The sequence below is a fragment of the Acanthopagrus latus genome, chromosome 19, assembly GCF_904848185.1.
Source record: "Acanthopagrus latus isolate v.2019 chromosome 19, fAcaLat1.1, whole genome shotgun sequence".
In the NCBI taxonomy this organism is placed as follows: domain Eukaryota; kingdom Metazoa; phylum Chordata; class Actinopteri; order Spariformes; family Sparidae; genus Acanthopagrus; species Acanthopagrus latus.
In genome coordinates this window covers 22335851-22356907 of record NC_051057.1, presented here as the reverse complement: position 1 = coordinate 22356907, position 21057 = coordinate 22335851, and the positions used below count along the sequence as shown (strand labels likewise).

At 43.1% G+C, this 21057-nt stretch overlaps 2 long non-coding RNA genes across 5 annotated transcripts in view; one reads left to right on the top strand and one right to left on the bottom strand.

The window, feature by feature from the left end:
* LOC119008568 overlaps positions 1-21057 on the top strand; it is a 93058-nt gene that overhangs the window by 50424 nt on the left and 21577 nt on the right. For all 4 annotated transcript variants that reach the window (XR_005071456.1, XR_005071457.1, XR_005071455.1 and 1 more), the window contains exon 4: positions 5303-5482. This is a non-coding gene — a long non-coding RNA (uncharacterized LOC119008568). The remainder of the gene's footprint in view (positions 1-5302; positions 5483-21057) is intronic.
* On the bottom strand, positions 18613-19355 carry LOC119008571. Its single transcript, XR_005071461.1, has 2 exons — positions 18909-19355; positions 18613-18797 (listed from the first exon to the last, which is right to left on the bottom strand). It is a non-coding gene; the product is annotated as an uncharacterized LOC119008571 (long non-coding RNA).

The following is a 21057-nucleotide window of genomic DNA, read 5'->3' as shown; positions in this document are numbered from 1 at the left end:
GCGCTTACTGGTGCTGATTTACTTATGACACAGACCAAACTTCTAATATTTGCATAAGAGCAGTGGATGGAAACAAAGTATTTGTGTCGTCTTTGGCCCATTTTTTGGGGGGAAAATCAGTTAAATTAGAGCGATAAATGCTTATTTTCAGGTTCATAATTCAAAAATGTCTGTTTTCTCAGTCCGAAATGCTCTTTTTGAAAAAAAAAAAAAAAAAAATTAGGCTACTGTCTCTTTAAGGCCCCGCCCTCTTAAATACCCAGTCTGCCCTGATTGGTCAGCGCACACACGCCTGAGCCAGCAGAGTAAACAACAACAACGGAGGTTTTTCTAAACCAAATTAACTACTAGGCATAAATTATGCAAATGTGCGACACCGTGACACAATATGATGTCATAGAGTCAAAAAATAAAGGCGGGGCTACGAGCGAGGCATTTCAGAAGCTGTGTTTTTTAGCTCTCATTGTTTTTGTTTTTTTAACTTTTGACTTTACCTTAACAGCCACAAGAACACAAAACAAACTGCAAGAAAAGAGATTAAAATGCATCCTTTAAAATTTGTGCTAGCTTGACTGGAGACCATCAGAAGATACAGATCATTTCTAGAGCTTCACAGCAGAACAGTGTTGCAGCTAAACAACCGACGTAGCATATTTCAGCCCCTGGAAGCTGTGAGATCCCAAACTGATTTGAGAAGACATTACTTACACCTTTGTGCTAACGCTTTTAGCTTAGCAGCTATAGTAGGGACGTCTCTATCAGGTTTTCATATCGATAAGATAATTCACACTAACAATATTATCTTGATATCTATTCAGCGGTGAGGGTCTCGCTGTCGTCTGTCACCTCCTCCAACATGATTAGTTGTCGGATCTATTTCTTCTTTTTTTCCTGCCACTGGAAGCCGAATAATTCAAGAGGAGCTGGATTGTTTAGGTCAGCGTCCTTCAGTCCTGGACTTCAGTGTGTCTGTGCTTCATCACACCTGATTCACATGATCAGGTAACTTCAGGCTTCAGCAGAGCTTGATGATAAACTTGGGTCAGGTGTGTTGGAGCAGGGAAACATCTTCTGAAGAAAGCTGATTTTGGTTTAAAGAAGGGAGTAAGTAACACCTTTTCCAATCAATTCAAGATTTCAGGGCCTCCAGAGACTTGAATTACAAGATGGAAGGAACCAGGTTGGTTTGTTTTTTAAGCCTCTTCCAGCTACTTTAGTTGTTTATGCTGCAACTTTGTGTTACTGCGAAGCTCCAGAAATGTTCTGTGGACGATGAAACTTCACCTGACTTTTCCATGGCTCAGGTGTTCTTGTCCAGAATCTCAATTTATTCTACTTAACTGGAGATACTGACACAAAGACAGAAAGAAGCCTAGCGGAAGTAGGAATGTGGAGAAAATGACGGGGATGGCTAATATATAAAAGATAATTACACCAATTTCAGACTATTCTGAGTGGACGTGTATTAAAGTTCTCTAATCGACTGAAACAAGGAAGAAAAAGGACATTTGGTTCAGTTTAACTGCCCTTCGTCTCACTTCAGCTGCAAGGAATATGAATCCAGTATTGGATTTCTACTTCACACCGTCTTTGTGTTTTCCATTGTTATAAAAAAAATGGTTAAGAAATGTCAATGGTGAGCGTGAAACAAGCGCGACACTCAACAAAAGTATGCCACTGCAGTCTTTACTTCTCGTTGAACTGGAAGCAAGAAGCTCCAAGGTCAGCCGATCCATCATGAGCGCCGACAGATAAGCTACCGCTCCAACAAAAGGCTTCGCTCTCTGCTACAAAATCCTGTCAGGGCGTTTTGTGTACAGAAAACATACATCATGTTGTGACACCCCCCCCCTCCCCAACAACTATGTTTCATAAAACCCTGAGAGTGTTTTCTCCGTCTTCCATCAGCTCCGCGACATCTACGTTATTACTCACCGGGTGTCGGATAATGCTGAAGGGAAAAAAAATAAAACAGGCGGTGTAGTGATCAAATGAACCGAAAGGAAAAAAAGTGTTTCAAAGGAACAAAAGCTAATTGGAGGTAATGTGACGCCAGCCTCCGCTCGAGCGTAACGCAGCAGGTGTAAAGAGCGCCAGCACACTCCCACCGCCGCTGTCGCCTTGCCAGGGCTCGCCTGATTGACGTGACGTTTGTTTCCCAGACCGCAAACAATGCCGTCAGGGTCCTTGTTATTCCGCGTGCTCTCGGAGGCTCCGTCTGGTAGCCCATAAAGCACCATCAGGCTGCGGGCCCTGCAGTCATTCAATTAAGAATTTACTGGGCTATTGATTTCACCACAAGCCGAAGTGTCTCACATCTTGGAAACAATAAGGAGCCTTTTACCAGCCTTTCAGCTAAAAGGGTTAATGACTCTGTTTTTTGTTTTTTTCTCAGCGTGGAGAAAGAAAGGCATGAGAGGACTAATGTGTGATATAAATGAGAAGTGTTTCAGTACTCGTCCTTCACTCGTTCTCTTCATTAATGTAATAGTTGCTTTTTTGTGTTCAGTGTGACCTCGATAATAAACTGTGATTATTGTGAGACAACTGTGAGGAAATATTCAAACGTAGCCAGTTAAGTAGAGCCACTTGGATCATGTTTCAGAAAAGGAGAGGATATTTCTTTTGGGATTATCCAGAAAGTTTTGGATCCAAAAACTTGAGGGGTTTCGCCCCGGTGTCTTTTTAAATACGACCTCTTGAGGGTGTAAAAGTTGGACCTAAGCCCAGATTTTTATATTTGGACGGATTCCAGGAATTATAAATCACGTTTGACCCATTAAATCCTTTGTTTCCGCTGATGTCCAGGTCCAAATGAGAGAAAACTTTGTCAATTTGCTCTCACAGCATCCGATATCATGTGACAAACACAGCTTTGACCACCTCAACAACCAAGTAGAGGACAATACACATGGCTTGAAATCGGCCAATGAAGATGGTAATGCAGCTGATACTCATGGACGACATGGAAAGGGGCTTTTGGGGATCAGTGGGAACTTATTGGGTCATAATTTCCAATTACCAGATCTGATCATTAAGTGTACTTACTGACAAACTTTCACTTGGAGTCCTAGTTTGCCTTCCTTGACAGTTTAACTGCAGTGTCACTCAACTTTTAGCTCCGATTTAGTCTTAACACTGCTAACTCTCGTGGGAAACATCGAGACAGGTGGGTGAAAATCAAAAGTCAAGGTTTAATGATGTAAATGCCAAAATCACAAACAACAAAACAGACAAAAGCAGAACCGGTAAATCTGAAGAGAAATATAAGAACTAAACTACCAACCAGGATGAAGGCCAGCATCACAGAAAACATGAGGAGCTAATTAACGTACGAAACGCAGATGAACAGGAAAAAGACAAAGACAGGAAGTGTAAACTCTGGAAAAAGACAGATAAGAAGAGAAATGAAGCAGGAAACAAACTAAAACCCCAAACTGTGACAATCTGGACCTCTAACAGCTGAACACCTGACAATATTCACCAGCTAAATGCTTATTCTGTAAGTATGTTGTTTGACCAGTTGTTAACCAGAAATAGCTGCGTGTTGTAAAGCACAGTAAACAGTAAAGTTGGATACTGTAATAAAACCAAAACAATAAGCTGAAAGAGGCTAGAACGCTCCTTGGGCTCAATCGATAATTCTCTGAGTTTGTCACTGCAGACAATGTTTTTATTTCCTGACGCATTTTGTGATCTACTGTAATTTTGGCCAAAAAGCTGCACTTGAACGCACCGCAAAGACTGCAGCCAACGTCCAGTTAGCACCTGGGTAACAGGAAATAACTCTCCACACCACCAGGTGGCAGTAGTCTATTTTCCTCAATCAGAAAGGGACTGGAGATACACAAAATGTTGTTACAGTAGAGCAGAATTTACCACTTTTTAATCGAGAGTTGTCCGATGCAAAGATACAAGTGGCGCTGGTCGAGAGGTGGAAGTGAAAACTAAGAAGAAATGGCACTAAATTGGTGAAACAGCCAACGTTTTTGCACAACTTCCAAGATTTGCAACACCCACGACAACCTGGCTGCACCTGATTGGACGGATGCCACTCGTGTGCCGTCCGCTCCGGGATTTCAAAACCAGCCAACGCGGCACCTCGTTTGAAAACTCTCTCTTATATCGTTATAAAGTTTGTTTTTAGGGAGTCACTAGTCGTGCTCGATGACCCCGATTCAAACGTAATCGACAAAGGATCACGTGGACGTCTTTCTGTTGAAACTGCTAAAAGTCAGCCAGATTTCACAACCTTTTACTATCCCAAAATACTCCCAAGTTGCTATTAAATTAAATCTCCGTAGACTTAAAGGTTGCCAAACTTTTAGTTGCTCCTTTTTTGTTGTTTGTTGTTGTTGTTGTTGTTATAAATCCTCCCTGAAGAATCGCAGCATATGTGTTTTTATTATTAACTCGCAGAGCGTTACGGAAGCACAACTGTTGAGCTGAGCTGATTATCGGCTGGGGGGGGGGGAGGCAACCGCGACCGTAATGAAAGCGAGAAGGAGCGAGCATCAGCCGGAGAGGAGATAGAGTAAAGTGCGGCCGGGAGGGAGAGTACATGTTGATGCTTAATGAATTCGGTCGCAGCGCCGCACAATGAAATCTTTATCCGTAGGGGGGTGAGGCGGGGGACTTGGCAAAAGCCCCGGCGTATCTCAGCAAGGGTGAAAAATAGAAATCCCACTGTCCCCTGTTGGCTCTCCCTCATGTCAGCTGCCTTGGTTACTGAGTCGGCTGCCAGCGAGCCCCTCGCCACTCCATCCATCCCTCCATCCATCCATCCCTCCCTCCTCCTATTCCTCCTTTTACTCTATTTATCTCCCTCCACCTCCCCTCGCTTCACTCCCAACTGGCTCGGATTTCTCTCTCTCCGCAACCCGACACAAACTCTCTCCTTCCTCCTTTTTTTTTTTTTTTCAGCACCTCAACATTGTTTGTCACCGTCGTCTTTCTTTTTCCCACCACATGTTTGAATAAATAAAACAAAAACAAAACAAAAAAAGCCAATAAATCACATTTGTCTTGTTCAGAGAACTACCCCGGAGCAGGTTTCTCTGCTCATTATGTGCAACAGATCGATAACGATGACGGGGAGTGTGTATCAAACAGATAAAATCCCAAAGCGTGTCCTACCTTTCAACTGGAACTTCTCCTCTCCTCTCACTTTTTTCTTTCTTTCTTTTTTTTTTTTTTTATTACTCTCTCCTTGACATGCCGGTTTCTGTCTCTCAGTCTTTTTGTTTTTTGTTTTTTTCCCAGTGCAGGATGATCACCAGGTTTTTTTGTTTTTTTTTTGCAGAGAAGTCCAGTTGACCCCCGGTGCTTCAAAAAAATTGAAGAAAAAAAAGACAGAACCGAGAGCGACAGACCTCCCGATCAACTCCTTCCTTCCTCGGTGCTGCTGCTGCTGCTGCTGCTGCTGCTGCTCCCGGCGCTCAGGACTGAGAGAGGGATAAGTGTGAGGCAAAGTAATCTTCAGGTGAAAAGACAGACTTCCTCCCTCCTCCTCCTCCTCCTCCTCCTCTTCCTCCTCCTGCTCTCTCTCTCTCTCTCTCTCTCAGCTCTACCTGCTGACAGCGTTGTGGACGAGCCCTCGCAGCAGCTCTCCCTCTCGTGTCTGAGCGCTGTGCTGTTGCTCCGTCCATACCCCCTCGTTTCTCCTCCCTCCTTCCTCCCTTCCTCCCTCGCTTCTCCATCCATCCCTCCGCGGCTCATGAAAGCTTAGACACGGCAATCGTGGGCTGAAAAAGCACCGAATTAACCCGCGGGACTCAGAAAAACACACTCACTTTTCCACCGTTTTCTTTCTCTTTTTTTTTTGTGTGCCGTGACCCGTCTCGCTGTGTACGCGACCCTCCTGAATACTACAATCAGTTCTTTCTTAAAAGGAGGGGGGGAGTGATAGTCTATTAACTTCTGTGGCTCCTGGCTCTCCACTTGGGTTTATTGTTCTTTTTATCCACACACACCGTCTGAAGAGTAGGGGTGAACGATTACCTCGACGAATGTGCGATCATGAAGGAAGGGACGCTGGCCGGATTAGAAACTCTGCACACGTTGAACGCACATTATGAGGGAAATTGGCTCATGAAATAATCATGCGCAAATAAACAAGAAATATGTACGATGAGTGAGTAAATATTTACCACCGTTGCTCCCCCTTGTTGATCACTGGTTAATTGTCCTTAAACGCGTCTAATTGGAGGTAATTGAAGATATTGAGTCATTGGGATACAGATGACAGCGAGACGAGGAGTGTTTTTGTGTCATCGAATCAAAGTCTGCGAGGAAGAAGAAGTGCAATTTAAAGTCCTGAAATTACACGTCAGCGCTCTGTGATTGTGCTTCCACATTAATTACTGCCAATTATTTGTTCCGTCTATAAAAACAGGATCAGATTCAGACTCAGCGGACAGTTTGTTGACGCAAACAAGGGATGTGGTTGCCGGTAGCTCAAAAAGAGGATTTAATGACACAAACTCATCGTCATATTCTGCTTTTACTTACATTATTCTGTTGTTCTCCAGATGTGAAGCCAGAGACCACTGTTCAAGGTGTGTTTCAACATTTGTAAAGCGAGAAACTTCTGGATATTTTTGACGAGATGTTTAGACTTTTTCCAGCGTGTCATTGGCAACAAAAAACAAATAGTTGTAAATTAGATGTCGGGACAATTTCCTGCCAGGTTAGCTAAAGGCTCGTATGTGCTCAATGTTAGCTACGTATACGGATAAGCAACCACAACCTTCACCGTTGTCACATTTGTTGTTGTCAGAAACGGACGTGTACCTTTTTAAAATGTAGAGTTTAACAAAAGAAATCCATCAAATGGTTCCAGAAAGCTTGTACAGCATAAATCAAAGTCTCCAGAGGCCCAGAGATCCCCGACTGATTTGAATAAACCTTTTTTCACCCTTGACAAGTGTAAATAGTAGCCATAGCAACCTAACGTTAGCACAGATGAGTTACTAGCTAATGTCTCCAACAGTTATCTGATTTTTTGTAACTCTTTTAAAGCACCAAGTGTATTTAAGAGTCATGACAACCTAATGTTAGCTCACCTGAGTTTATAGCTAATGTCTCTAACGCTGTATGTCAGTCGCTTTTAATGTTTGGACGCCCTTCCGAGCAAAGACTATGAAAAGCTATAGCTATAGCGAACCAATGTTAGCTCAGCCTAGCTACCGGCTAATGTTGCCAATGTGGAATGAGCTTTACTGATTGCTTTTTTGAGACCGTATACATCAGTTACTTAGATTTATGGCAGCTCTTTCAAAAACTGTGTATTTGAGAGTCAGGGTGACCTACCATTAGCTTACCTGAGTTTCTTGCTAATGTTACTAACATTGTAAATCAGTTACTTTTTAGGTTTTGGCAGCTTTTTCAAGCCCAAAGTGTGAAAAGCAGCCATAGCGACCTAGCGTTAGCTCAGCTGAGCTACCGGCCCTTTTTTTTGAGACACTGTACACTGTTTTGCAACTTTTATAAGCACCTAGTGTATCTAAGAGTCAGGGCGACCTAACATTAGCTTACAGAAGCTTCTTGCTAATGTCGCTAATGTTGTGAATCGGTCACTTTTTAGGTTTTGGCAGCTCTTTAGAGCCCTGAGTGTGAAAAACAGCTGTAGCAACCTAAAGTTTGCAAAACTGAATAACTAGCTAATGTTGCTAATGGTTATCTAAGACACTGGGGTGATTATTAAAATGATCAAAAACATGATATACAGAAAGCAATGAAACTGTGAAAAGTGAATTTGGGATCTTGGGGCTTCCTGGATTGAGTTGGACAAGCAACTTTCCATCAACATGAGGCCGAGTAGATAATAATGATACTGTTTAATGACTTAAAGCAAATAAAATCAGAAACACAACAGCTGTAACCAGTCTCACAACCAGTTGTCAGTGACGTTAGCTTAAAAGCTAACGCTAAAGGGAATCTAAATAATCTGAACTTTCTCAGAGTTGTGTTGAGCTGTACAGACATGATTTCCTTGACTCTCTCTCTTTTTTTTATGCTTTACACGTCAAACTTCTTCTGTTTAGCCCAAAGGCTTATTCAGAATGCTAAACCATGTGGTATTGATCCTGCGGAGGTCACGCTGCGACTAACACAGCTTGCCTTGTGTTGATTTGACGTCACGCACCTGTCTGAGCAGGTACACGGCGTGATTCATCACCAGTGAAAACAAGGGAAGTTTTCAAAAAAAGAGAAATGGAAAAATCACATAATCCAATACTGTCTTTGAAATGCTTTTGTTGTACTTTAATCCTTTATCGGCCCCGGCGTGAGTCGTGTGTAAGATCAATAAAAACACAAGCTGCGAGTCTACAGTCGAGTCTGCCGCTGAATCAAGTGGGTTTCTCCTCTAATGAAGCTGAATATTATTTTAGTTTAAAAAGGACGAGTCTTTGAGAAAAAAAGGGAAAAGTGACAGCAATTACCATCAAATCTTGGCAGGAATCATCTCCACAGCTACGTGGTTTCCTGCTGTCCTGACGAGGGGCCGACGTGATTATGTTGCAACGGCACAAACAAATTAATCAAGCGTGACTGCCGTGTAAAGAAATCCTAACTTAACAAAAAATAGGTGTTTCCAGGTGTTTCAGCTGACTAACATGAAGATATGTGAGTATTTTTAGCACTGGAGCTGGTTTTCAAGATTCAAATTGAGTATTTGGGGGATAAAAGAAGGAACAACTTAGACGCACAAGAAGCTCCATTTGAAGATCGCTAGCACCGCTTCCATGATGGTCTTTGGAGAAACTAGTTTTCAGGTCTGGATTGCTCGCCCCCTCCTCAACACACACACACAAAGAGCGAGCGAGTGTGATTGATTTGTTCGGTTTAACCCCGGGAGATGAGAAAGTTTGCATGTCTCGCTCCCTAAAACCTATAAATCACATCGATCAGGCGGGATAATAAGGCCGTGCCTACACATCCCCGGAGAGCGATGTGAGAAAACAATTAGAGAGGGAGTACGGTAAACCTGCACAGACACACAGAGAGACGAAACACACACAAAAAAATAAGACCTAGATAGAAAGACGATAGAAAAATGAAGGGTGGTGCTGGTGTGAACCGTCAACGGTGCAGGAGCTGAAGGTGTCGGGGAAGAATCATTAAATTTAGGGCAGAGCAGGTTCTGTTTCTCACATATATCTTCTCTCCACTGCCGACATTGTTTTTGTTGGTAACCCTGACCCACTTCTGTTGACCCGAGGAGTCTGCTGGAGTCCATCAGCCTCCTATAATCTGGACAGTAAAAGAAAAAACTAGGATGACTCATATCTGATAGCTTTTAACAACAATCTGCAACAGTTTGAGAACGTTTTGCGCTCAAAAAATGGTAATTTGAACACCAACTCCCCAGGGTCCCTTATAAAATTGCTCAATTTTGCGTGTTATTAATTTAGGAGGAACTTTATAATCTTTGGGCAATCATTTCTACAACAAATTCTTAATTATCTGGGCCTTCTTGTGAATTCGGCATATGTTACACGTGAGGTTATTTCATTTTTTTTTTAATAAGAAGCAGGTCGATGCAAAGTGCCTCGAGAGACGTTGCCATATTTGACGAGTTTGGAGTAAGAACATGTCGGTTTGTCTGCAGTCGCCTGACTTGACGCCTGGCGAGATGGATTTCTGATCTTGTGAATCTACTTACCCTGCAAGATAAGACTTCTTTACACCTGTCTGGTCTTATCACGGCTCCAGATCTCTGAATCACATCAGATATATATTTCAGTGATTCAAAACCGTCTAGCGTCTGGAGTTTTCTGACAGCCGTCCTCTGAATTGGAAGAGACGCTCGCCAATGGAGAGCTGTCTAGGTTTTAATGGTGGAAGAAGTCGTCAGTCTTTTGATAAAGATGTTGGGATTGAGTGAACATGAACACGTAGCGTTAATGTAAAAGTGGAAGACGGACTGATGATGAGGCTCGATGTCAATGAACTCCGATGTTATTTTGTCTCTGGTGACCTCGTCAACAGAACTGTTCAGTTAAATAGATCATGACTTATCATTTCCTCCCTTTTGAGTTGATCTGGATGTGAGTTGATCTAACGACACTGCTACACGCTCGTCTAGTTTTCTGCTGTTTCATTAGTGTACGCGGACGCAGCGGTCAAACGAAGGCAGAACTCCAGACGCGCCAGATTCCCTCTGCGCGTTGTGTGTTTGACGGCCAAACCGCCAGTGAGAACTGACAGCTGGGTAAAAAAAAAAAGAGGAAATCTCTGTGAAGCGCCAACGGGAGATAATGAGAGAAAACAGCAAGGCAAAGAACGGAGGAAACATACGAGATGAAGTCCATCCGCTGGTCAATTTCGTGTGTGAATGATTGGGAGTGAATGACAGCGACAGCTTCCTAATTGTCGGCTCTGTCTCGTCCGGTGACAGATGCCTGTTTGGCGACGAGCTGGCGCTTTGACGGCGACTTTTTGGGGCTGCAGCCATTCAAACTCCCATGTGTGCTGTGATGGACATGTGGTGTGGATGTTGCTCCCGGACGTCTGATTCATGGTTCAGCTCCGTGTTAGCGTGAGAAGCATCTACAGACTGGACCAGACCGACTCTGAGGAGGATTCTGCTTTGAGTCTTTCTGCGTCCTGGTAAAGAACAAAAACAAAATCCAGCTTCAAGGCTTTTATCAAGAGAAGTGCAGTGCTCGTTCGAAACATACCCAGCAAAAGATATTCTGATATTAAACATGTGATTTAATGTCTGGATGGATGATAACATCGGTGCTCTCCAGCCAGTGAGAGAAGGAATCCTGGAGTAGCTGACAGTGCTGCCGAACAACGATTAAACATCCTGACCCTTAAAGCTAACATTAGCTAGCATGCTACTGCTGACAGAAACTTAAACTCTCACCTCCAGATCTCGCTGAAGGCCAGGCCCTGAAGCCAGTTTTTCATAGTGTAATTACATCATCATGTGATGAACTGAGGCCCAAAAAGAAAGAAAGATCTGTAAAGTGGGGGATAAAGTTTTTGAGTGGCACAACCCAAAAAAATGACTTGTTTGACTCTAAATAGAGCCATTAGGTCCAATAAAACATGTCAATTCCAGAGGAGCTGCACCATTAAATTACTTTATTCATTCTATTCATGTTAGCCGGGTGCTAAACCTGGAAGCTAGCCTCCAACATGATCAGCACTGTGTCCACATTTAATAGAGCATCCTTGACTTGTTTGTGCAACGTGTTACTACAACACATTGTTGCACGACGCTTACCACCAGTTTGTTTACGTCTGCTTCCCCATGAGATCACGTGTGAACTGAGCTTCAGTCTGCAGAGCTGAAGCCCCGCCCCCGCTGTAGTTGCTGTTTATTCTCAATGTATAAATATTGAACGTGTTGCAGAGAAAATGATTTAATGTTGCAGCTCTTCTAGACTTTCCAAATGTTGCGTCACGTGATGGTGTAATTACACGGTTTGTCCACAGTGAAAACCGGCGCTCTTCCTGGAGGCTCGATGTTCAAGGACCCGTTCTCTAAATCATTCTCACAGATTTTCTCCCAAGAGACAGTCAATCTTACAAACGTTGCTGCTTCTGTTTTACTTTTAATTATCATTCTTAGCTTTATATTAATTATTTTAGAGAGTTTTACATGTTCTCCAAGGAAATCTGCAAGTTTGTCAGTTCAGATTTGTTTTTAAATTTCTCTAAGGACATCCTAACACCCTCTATACCCTCTCTTCATTTTCTAATGATTTACATTTCTACCATTTTAAAATGCATATTTAGAAAAGTAATCACAGTAAACGACAGTCAGAGACCAGAACGGATTATAACGAGAGTGATGGTAGCGCAAGTTCAGCGGCAGGTTAAAAACACTCCTGTCCTCTGACTGCTTGTGTTACACATCTGAGGGGAATTTGAAATTAGAGAATCATGGCGGAGAAACACGCGAGCCACCGGGGGAACCGCAAAATGGCAAATCAGGTTTTGTGCAACCCGTCGTCTCTCCATATTGAATCAGCGAGCGCGCTGCAAACACAACTGTCACATAAACTTTGTCATAGTTTGAAAAGACCAAACGAGACGCGGCGGCAGGAGACCCGCACAGCTGCTGTAAATTGTTGATACGGTCCGGCCGGCGAACAAACAAAGGCACAAATTATTCAAATGACAGACAGCAGCTCAGCAGGAAAAGGTGTCCGATATCTGTCAACAGCATGCAACATTCATGAGTTTTTCCTCCTCCCCGCCATCTTGAACCTGAAGGAGCGCTTGACCGATTTCTGTCCTGACAGTTAGTTAGCATTCTCTCAGTTTTCATGTTCCAGCGCGTCGTCGAGCGCTGACCCGATGAATAATTTGGGAAGGAGAGGAACATTCGCTGCAGAGGAGGAGGAGGAGGAGGAGGAAGAGTTGTGGAGGTGACGGTTTTGGACGACTCGAAGATAAAAGAAACCTCGATGTGGCGCCAGCTGCAAGTTTCTGTCGGGTTTGATCCCGACCCGATTCTACAGTCCGACTCGCAAACAGAGCTGATGTGCAGTAACCTGCCAGTCAACAAGCAAATAAACCTGGACTGCTTTTCTCCTTCTCCTCCTCAGCTGAATATTCTGTCAGTCGGCTCCGAGCGTCGCAGCATGACTGAGCGAGTGTGCGTTTGTGTTTTGTGTATTTGTTGGTACGGCGGACCTCTGGCAGAACGCCGCTGTGCCGCACCGCGGGGACCGTCTCTCTCCTCCGGCAGCGACGACATGTGTGAAATGCGAGCGTGATCCTTACATGCTGTGCGCAAATCAAATCCAATATCTTAACATTTTATCAGAACAAACATGGCTCGGCGGTTCAGACGCACTGAAGGCAGCAGATGGGAGAAACAAACCTGTGTTTGTCTTTTTTATTTGTCTGCTGCAAAAGGACACAAACGCAAATCTTTCCTCTTCTTGTCTGTATGGATTTCTGTTGATTTAAGGCTTCACAGAGCCGGCAGGTTGGCTGGTTTTAAAGACATCTGGGCAGTGAAGAGCTCGAAGCCACCGGAGACAATCACTTAATGTTGTCATTAAAGGGCCAGATATGCAAATATGTCCACTGCAGCTTCAGTTTTTCTGCATGGAGTGATCGTCTCTCCCGTATTAACCTCTTCGACCGAACATGCAATTATCGTAAGCCATCAGCGTCGACGTCTCCACAAAGATCAGCTCGAATTTCACAAGATAAACAGAGAGAGTTTAAAAGTGTTCATGGGAGCGGAAAGGTCTCAAACTTTACGAAACAACAATCCTCTCTACGTCTCAACGCAAATTTGTTAAGTTTAGTTTGATGCATTTGAGAGGAATTAACACAACACCTGAAGACTGATGTCAGACGCAGCGAGACGAAGCCGTAAACAGACAGAGAGGGAGGCTGGAATGTGGAGAAAAGGCGTGTTAGTGTCTCGTATCTGCAGAGAGTTTCTGATTTTCTCTCTTTGTTGCTGCTCGGGACGCTTTACCAACCCAACATGTGTCTATTTGACGTCCTGGGAATGAGACGCAACAATCAACTGTCTTTGTGGTGCGTTCAGGAGCAGCTAGCTTAATAGTTATTAGTGAGAACGAGAGTCTATTCGGATAGAGTTTCAATCAGCAGGTGTGGTTGTTTAACGGTGTGTTGTTCAGCCAGACGTCAACTAATGTCGGTTCAGGTCGACCCATGACTGCACTCAGCACTCAGCAGAGACTCTGGTTCTGGTTCTGGTTCTCTCTCACCTCTCTGTAATGTTACGTTCAATGTATGTCACCACCGGATCACTGCTGCAGTCAGGTTGATAAACAGGAGTGAAGATAAATCCACTTCTTATACCAGAAGTTAAAAAGTCACCTCTTAGCTCCGGATCAGCTAAATCAATTCTCAGGTGCCAAACTAGCCACGATTATGCAAATGTGCGACATGGTGACGCAGTGTGATGTCACAAGGTCACAGATTTAAAGGCGGGACTACTGACGAGGCGTTTCAGAGGATCTTCTGTAGGTGCTGACTTAACTTTCAAGATCTTTTACAGGCACAAGACAATATAAAACTGTAGGAAAGGAATAAAAACAGAAAAGCATCATGGCCTCTTATTCAGCTTCCTGTTACAGGTACCATCATTCAGTCTTTCCTTTTAAATATAATAAAGATAGGCAAAAAGATACTGAGCAGTGATACGGACGGCGTTGAAATGGATTCGACTGCACTTCCTCAAGATGTCTGAGAGGCTTTCATGGATTTCTCTCCACCACAAAGAACTCGGAACAGATATCGATTCTTTCTTTCTTTGCTGGAGCAAAACATGAAGAGATGAGTGGCAAAAAATTACAGGATTCGCTACAATGATTTCCTCCTTCGATGCAGCGTTAAAAAGGCCTCGTCACGCCGTATGTGCCTCCACGATCCAGCTCCAGACTCCTATATCAGCTCATATATAAGTCAAATATCCGCCTGTTTGCTGCACAGAGCAAATAAAGTGATTCAGAGTCTGATTGCCAATTAATGACACCTCCTCCTCCTCCTCCTCCTCCTCCTCCTCCTCCTCTCCGTCACCGTCTGCCTCCTAGTGTGCTCAGAACTGGCGAGAGCAGATGTTGACCTTTGGTTGCTTCGCACAGGGGGATGAGGAAATGAGGCGTTATTAGGCCACTCCATCGGTTCACAGATTGTACGTGGTTATTAGGTGTAAATATTTCATGACTGTAAATCACGTCCGTTAGTGTGAAAACCCACGAAAATGGATGAATTCCTGCATATTTTGATGGCGGGAGGTAAACGTAATTTTAATCAATAATTAATTTTTTTTTTCTCCCTCTTATGAGAATGTGCAAATGAAACACATCCATGAAAGGCATTATTCTTATATCTGGACATTTTGTACATGTGCTAGAAAACTAATTAAGGATAAAATTTAATGTAATAATGAAATGAATAAGAAACGTGTTTCAATGAAAGACAAAATGGACATTAAAAACAGGGACTGAAGGCTGTAATTACTGCGAAAAAAAGAGGGAAAGTGAAACAGTTTTTATAGCAGAAAGTAGAATGAAAAGCGTAGAGCGCAAACCTCCGCCAAGCCACAACTCTCGTTTGAAATAAATCGTTTAAATCCGCAAGATCCAGATCCAGTGTTGGGCAAGATACATTCAAAATGCAATATAATACATGTTCTGTCTGTATTAATAATGATTAATTATAGTAATAACCTCTATAGAACATTTCAAAACAGTGTAGATCCTGTTGAATGAAGGAACGGCCCTGGACTCAGAGATGAACAGGCTGATATATTATGAGATTGGAATAAATGTTTTTTATTGTAGGCTCAGTTATATGTAACACAATAGACCTTCTTCCTTCTATAACGCAGCCTACAATGACCCGACAAGACCAAAACCTCTTTCTTTTTTTATGTTATTGATTGATATTAATACGGTTGCGTTGGTGTGTGATGTGTTTTATCCTCCAGTAATATTACCAATATTTCCCAAAATGATGCTGATGACGTCCTCCAGCCGAACTGTCGAAACAAGCAACAAACAGACAAAAAGATGAAAAACATACAAATGAAAATAATAAGTAAATACGATGCTAAATATAAACTCTTATTTTGGAAATTAAAAGCAAAGTTAAATATAACATTTTATTAGAAGCGCCGCAGCACCGAGCAAAGTGCAAACGGGAGTTTCAGCAGCTCGTTAAAGTTTAAAGTGAAGTTTTAAAAACTTTCTTCTGAACAAATGAGATCAACAGAACCGCCAAGAGTGTGTTTGACAGGAAGCCAGTGCAGAGCGGCTAAAACCGGACCGACGCGCTCTCTCCTGTCGGTCCTGGTTAACAGCCACACGGCAGAACTTTTTTTTTCCCTTTTCTGTTTTTGGACGCCATGAAAAAGTCATAATTAGCAAACTGTCGCTATGTTTTCTGAAGTGGAAGAAAAAAAAACGGCTCGAAGGCTACAGCGGATCTGAATCTGAGACAACACCAACACGGTCATTATCTCTTCACCCACATGCCGATGGAAAGTTTCGTCGTCCACAAAACATTTCAAGAGCTTCACAGACAGTTTCTTAAACAACTGAAGTAGCTGGGGACTTGTTTTAAAATGTTAAAAACAACTTTAACAAACACGAATTGGCTCCAGACAGCTTGTCCGGTGTAATACAAGTTTGAAAAGACGCTATGCACACGATCGAGCTTCCACACCGACTTCAAGATGGAGTACGTGCTTATGAATTTGGCAGCTACAGTAAAAACTCTTTTAAAATGGCGTTTAAGATTTTGGACCAATCCAGAGACTTTGGATTACGTTGCATGAGCTGCATGGAGCCATTTCTATGTTTTTTCTCCTCAACGAAAATGTAATTTTTGAGTCAGTTTATCCTTTACGCTAATTAATTGCTCGTCTGTTTATTACTTGCCTAAAGACAGGAGGTAAAATGTCAGAATTTACATCAGTGGCACACGTTGTCTTCCTGTCGATATTCTTCTGTCTGGTTGCCTTTTACAGAACCAGACAACTTCTCCCAGTGTCCGTCTGTTGCTCCACAGCTCAGTCCATGTATTTTTCCATTCTCGGCTCGTTAAACAGCCTCTTCTTCGGCACGTTTTGGGCTCTTTTACTGTGTGTTTTCTCTGATTTTCCACGCCAGCAGCAGACATCCGGCGTGACGCTGCCGTGCCATGATTCAAGGCGGACCTCGCGGCCTCGCTCCCGATTAGTTGACCGCTGTCGGATTACTCTGAAAATTGATTGTTGTGCTTCCAGAGCGCTGCGAGTGATGAAGGCAAACGGCTCCGTGATGAGTTTGTTTCCACCTCTCTTATGTGACATAATCACGGCTGATGAATCTTGTGTGTGAACGTATGTGCTGCTGAGCCCCAGGAGGCAGCCGACTGTGTGTTGGTATACTGTATTAATGTGTTTGTACACAGCTGGGCCTCGTGAAGTCACGAAAACGCCCCGCGTGTCCGAGCTGCTCGACCTCCGCTGGGACCGCAGCACCGTGTAGTGTGCCTGTGAACAAACAAGCGCCCCCCTCCTCGTCCCCGTCCTCCTTCCAGAGGTGGAGCAGGCACTCTCTGGATTTTCTGACCCAATAGGATTTGAAGGGAGAGCCGCTGGTAGTTGAGCTCCCCGGAGGATTACCCCAGCTTGGGTTTTTGGCTCCGCTTGAGACAGAACCCTGGAGAGCTTTCGGGTTTAGTGTGTGTGTGTGTGTGTGTGTGTGTGTGTGTTGTATATGTGCTGGGGAGGGCAAGCATGGTTCTGTACATCTGCCACTTCCTCCCACGGGAAACCGCCAGGAAAGCTAGCCTAGTTTTCACCTCCATCAGGACACTGCAGGAGTTCATTCTCATCAACTGGAGCTGCAGAGGATGTACATTAAATAAACCCTGTTCAGAGGCGACTCATTCCTCTGGGGTTCAATTTAAATATTGCGTTCGCTCGTCAGATGCCATATGTGTGTGTTTTAGTCCAGATGACACTTGGCTTTACACTTGAGGCAGAAAACATCACGGTGTACAGGTTTTACAGTATTTATTATCCTTAATATCACATCATAATTTCACAATTTTGGCCCGTTCTCCGTCCCAGTGCATCAAATATGTATAAGCCTGATGGTGCTTTTAAGTTTGGAGCTGTAGTTACCTTTCAAGCATCATTTGTTGACACATGCCTGATTTGTGGTGGTTTATATACTGAGAAATGTCCATGTAGGACAGTCATTTAGTCAACTAAACTGAACCAAACTGTGACAGCCTTGAAGACAAAATGTCTCCTGATTATGGATCCACAAAGGTTAAGGATCGGCGTACCACCTGTAAACAAACCTGTACTTTGAAACAAATTCAGCAAGTAATTATGATAAAAGTGGTTCTTGTTCTTTCATTGATTACAGTAATATAACCAGAAATACATCTTGTACATCAAGTCTCGACTTCTCACCAACGTATATATGTCGATTTCTGCTGAAGTGGCAGCTGGATGATATATCAGAGTGAGACTGAGTCACAGTCCGCTCTTACTGATGTAAATTCACACTGACCACACGGATAAAAAACTCTTTATAAGCACCTTTAGAGCAGCGTTTGAGATTAAAAGCAGAAGATGAAAACGCTTCTGAAAGACTCAAATGAGAGCAACATGGTCGTATGAACGATGGAATATAAGATGAAATGGTTGCAGGATCAGAGATGTATCAGCATCAGGTGTGAGTGCAGCGCATTTCATGAAAACAAGTAGAAATGTGCAGTTGTTCTGCATCAGTATTAACTGTAATTACTCCCTGAGAGGAATAATTGTGTATTTTTTTCTCAGGCCAGAACAAAATTTATGTTTTTCTTCCAGTAATTATTGGTATAAGCCCCCCCCACCCCATCCCATCACCACCATCCGCTCACTTCTGCTTCCCATTGTGGAAGATTGACAGAAAAAAAATAAAAGCGTCTGTTATTGTGATGCCCCGCAACATTTTCCGAGCAAAGCCTGAATCTTTTTCAGCAATTAGAGCGAATGTCAACCGAGGAGGAAGAAAAAGGAAAAAAAAAAAAAAAGGAAAAAAAAAAAGGGCGGCTAATTGAAAACATAAAAAGATTCCTCAATTATTTCTGGAAGGAAACGCATGAAACAGGTTGTGGAGGGAAAATCATTTTAATAATTTGCATCGTTAGTCAGGAGGAAAAGGCATGCTGTGCTGCGTTCACTGTCAGCGCTCCAATGGAAATTTGTGCCATCCTCAGCGGGGAGCCACATGAAACACCACCAGTGTATGTTTTGTTCCCGTCCGTCCACTCTGGTCCGACAATGGCTGCCGTTTTACCTTCAACACAACAGTAAATCACCAAAAGAGCGTGCAGACCAACATTACCTTTGTGTTGCAATTTTCCCGCAAAGATGGATGTGAGGTGCAACTTGAAATTGCGAGGTGAACCTTTTCACAAGGCGCTGCATCGATGCACAATGCAAAGCACCTCCATCACCCGCTGTGTTTTTGTGCAGCCGGAGAAAAGCATCACTCCCCAACTGTTCAGAATGCAATCCATGAAAAAACAAATGTTCATCTGTCTGTACGAGTGAACAAGGCCGTCACCTGACGAGCGAAACGCCTGTCATTTAAAAAGGGATTGGAATGGCTTCGGGTTTTGTTGTTTTTTTTTGCTTTAGTTTTGGCAGAAGTCAAAGTATAAGGAATTTGTGGAATCCATACAAGCCTGAGTGCATGTTGTCATCAAGGCAAAAGAGGGACAAACCAAATTCTAACGTTCTGAAATTCAACTACAATCACTGCAAATTTCATGCTGGGATACAATGACTCAGCGGGTTTTACATAAACCTGTGGAGTCCATACCAGCTCGACTGCGTTCTGTCATTAAGGCACAAAGGAGGTAACACCAAATAGTAACACATTCTGAATTTCAAGTGCAAACATTTCTTTGAATGAGCGTCAAATCGTGCCTGGATAACATGAATCAGTAGGTTTTTGCACAAACTTGTGGAGTCCATGCCACACATTCTGAATTTCAAGTGCAAACATTTCTTTGAATGAGCGTCAAATCGTGCCTGGATAACATGAATCAGTAGGTTTTTGCACAAACTTGTGGAGTCCATGCCAGCTCGAAACCATGCAGTAAAACAAAATTGAGACTCACCAAATGATAAAATATTCTAAAATTCAAGTGTGAAAAGCTCTTTGAATCACCTTCAGATCATGTTGGGATAACCAGAGTCAGCAGGTTCTACACAAACTTGTGGAGTCCATGCCAGCTTGAGTGCATTCTGTCAGTAAAACAAATGGGGGCCTCACAAAATACTAATGTTTTCTGAAATTCAAGTAAGAAAAACTCTTTGAATCACTGTCAGATTATGCTGGGATAACATGAGTGAGCAATTTCACACAGACTTTTGGAGTCCATGCCAGCTCTGGTGCATGCCGTCATTACAGCAAAATGACACACCAAATACTAAGATTTCCTGACATACATGTATGAATAAGCTCTTTGAATGTCTCTTTGAAAGCCCCTCCATCACCCGCTGTGTTTTCTGTGCAGCTGGAGAAAAGCGTCGCTCCCGGCTGTTCAGCCTGCGGACCATAAAAAGCAATCTCCTCACATCTTCCATTACCTGTGTGAGCGAACGAGGCGCTCACCTGTGGAAAGAAACAAAATGGCTGCATGTGCACAATCGGCCCGATGGAGATGTCAAATCTCAGCTGTGTGCGCTCGCAGCGAAGGCATCACTCCGGTCCTATGCTGAGTCGGAGCTTATCGCAGAGCTGTAGATTTTATAAACAAATGAAAGAAGCTGAGCGTGTCTGCAAACAATTGCTTCTCTCTCTTTTTTTTTTTTTTTTTAAGGCCGGCGCATGTGAGCGACCCCGGGTACGACTCGGCACGGCTCGGTACACCTAATGTACAAATTTATCTTACAAATTTCGAGATACCGTGTCACAGGTGACCTTTCACGGGAAAAGGAATAATCAGCATGTTTTTTTTTCCTTTTTTATACGTTTGGATTCGGCTGACATTTGCTCGTATCAGTCAGATAGCTTTTGACATGAAAGCCAAGGGAACATCTGCGGGGACCTTTTTTCACTGTTGTAGAGAGAGCGAGAATAATAATCAGGAGGGAACTGTGAGGCTTTTTAATGTGCAAATACGAGGAGCTGTGACCTGTCTGTGGCAGACTTTCAACGCTCACTGTAGAGACATCATAATAACAATGTTTCCCTAAAACAAACAGAAGAAGAAACAGAGGCAGCTCCTGTTACCCCGTCGCTTGTCGTACTTATTAACACAAACTTCAATTCTCCCCAGAAAAGAGGAAAATATAACAAACACGTCTTTGTTTTGTCGCTGTTTGCGGAGCCAGATAAAACACTTCCTTTTGGAGCCCTGTCGCCTCATGTTTGTGAAACACAATAAGTGAGGGAAAGAAGAGTTTTGCCACTGAAGGAAACATGACTAGGAAAATAAGATGCAGTGCAGCAGAAACAAAGATGTTTTGATGTACGGAATCCAAAAGTCTGTGACCACAAACCAAGATGATTTTATTTTACAACTGTTCGGATTGTGAAACTATTT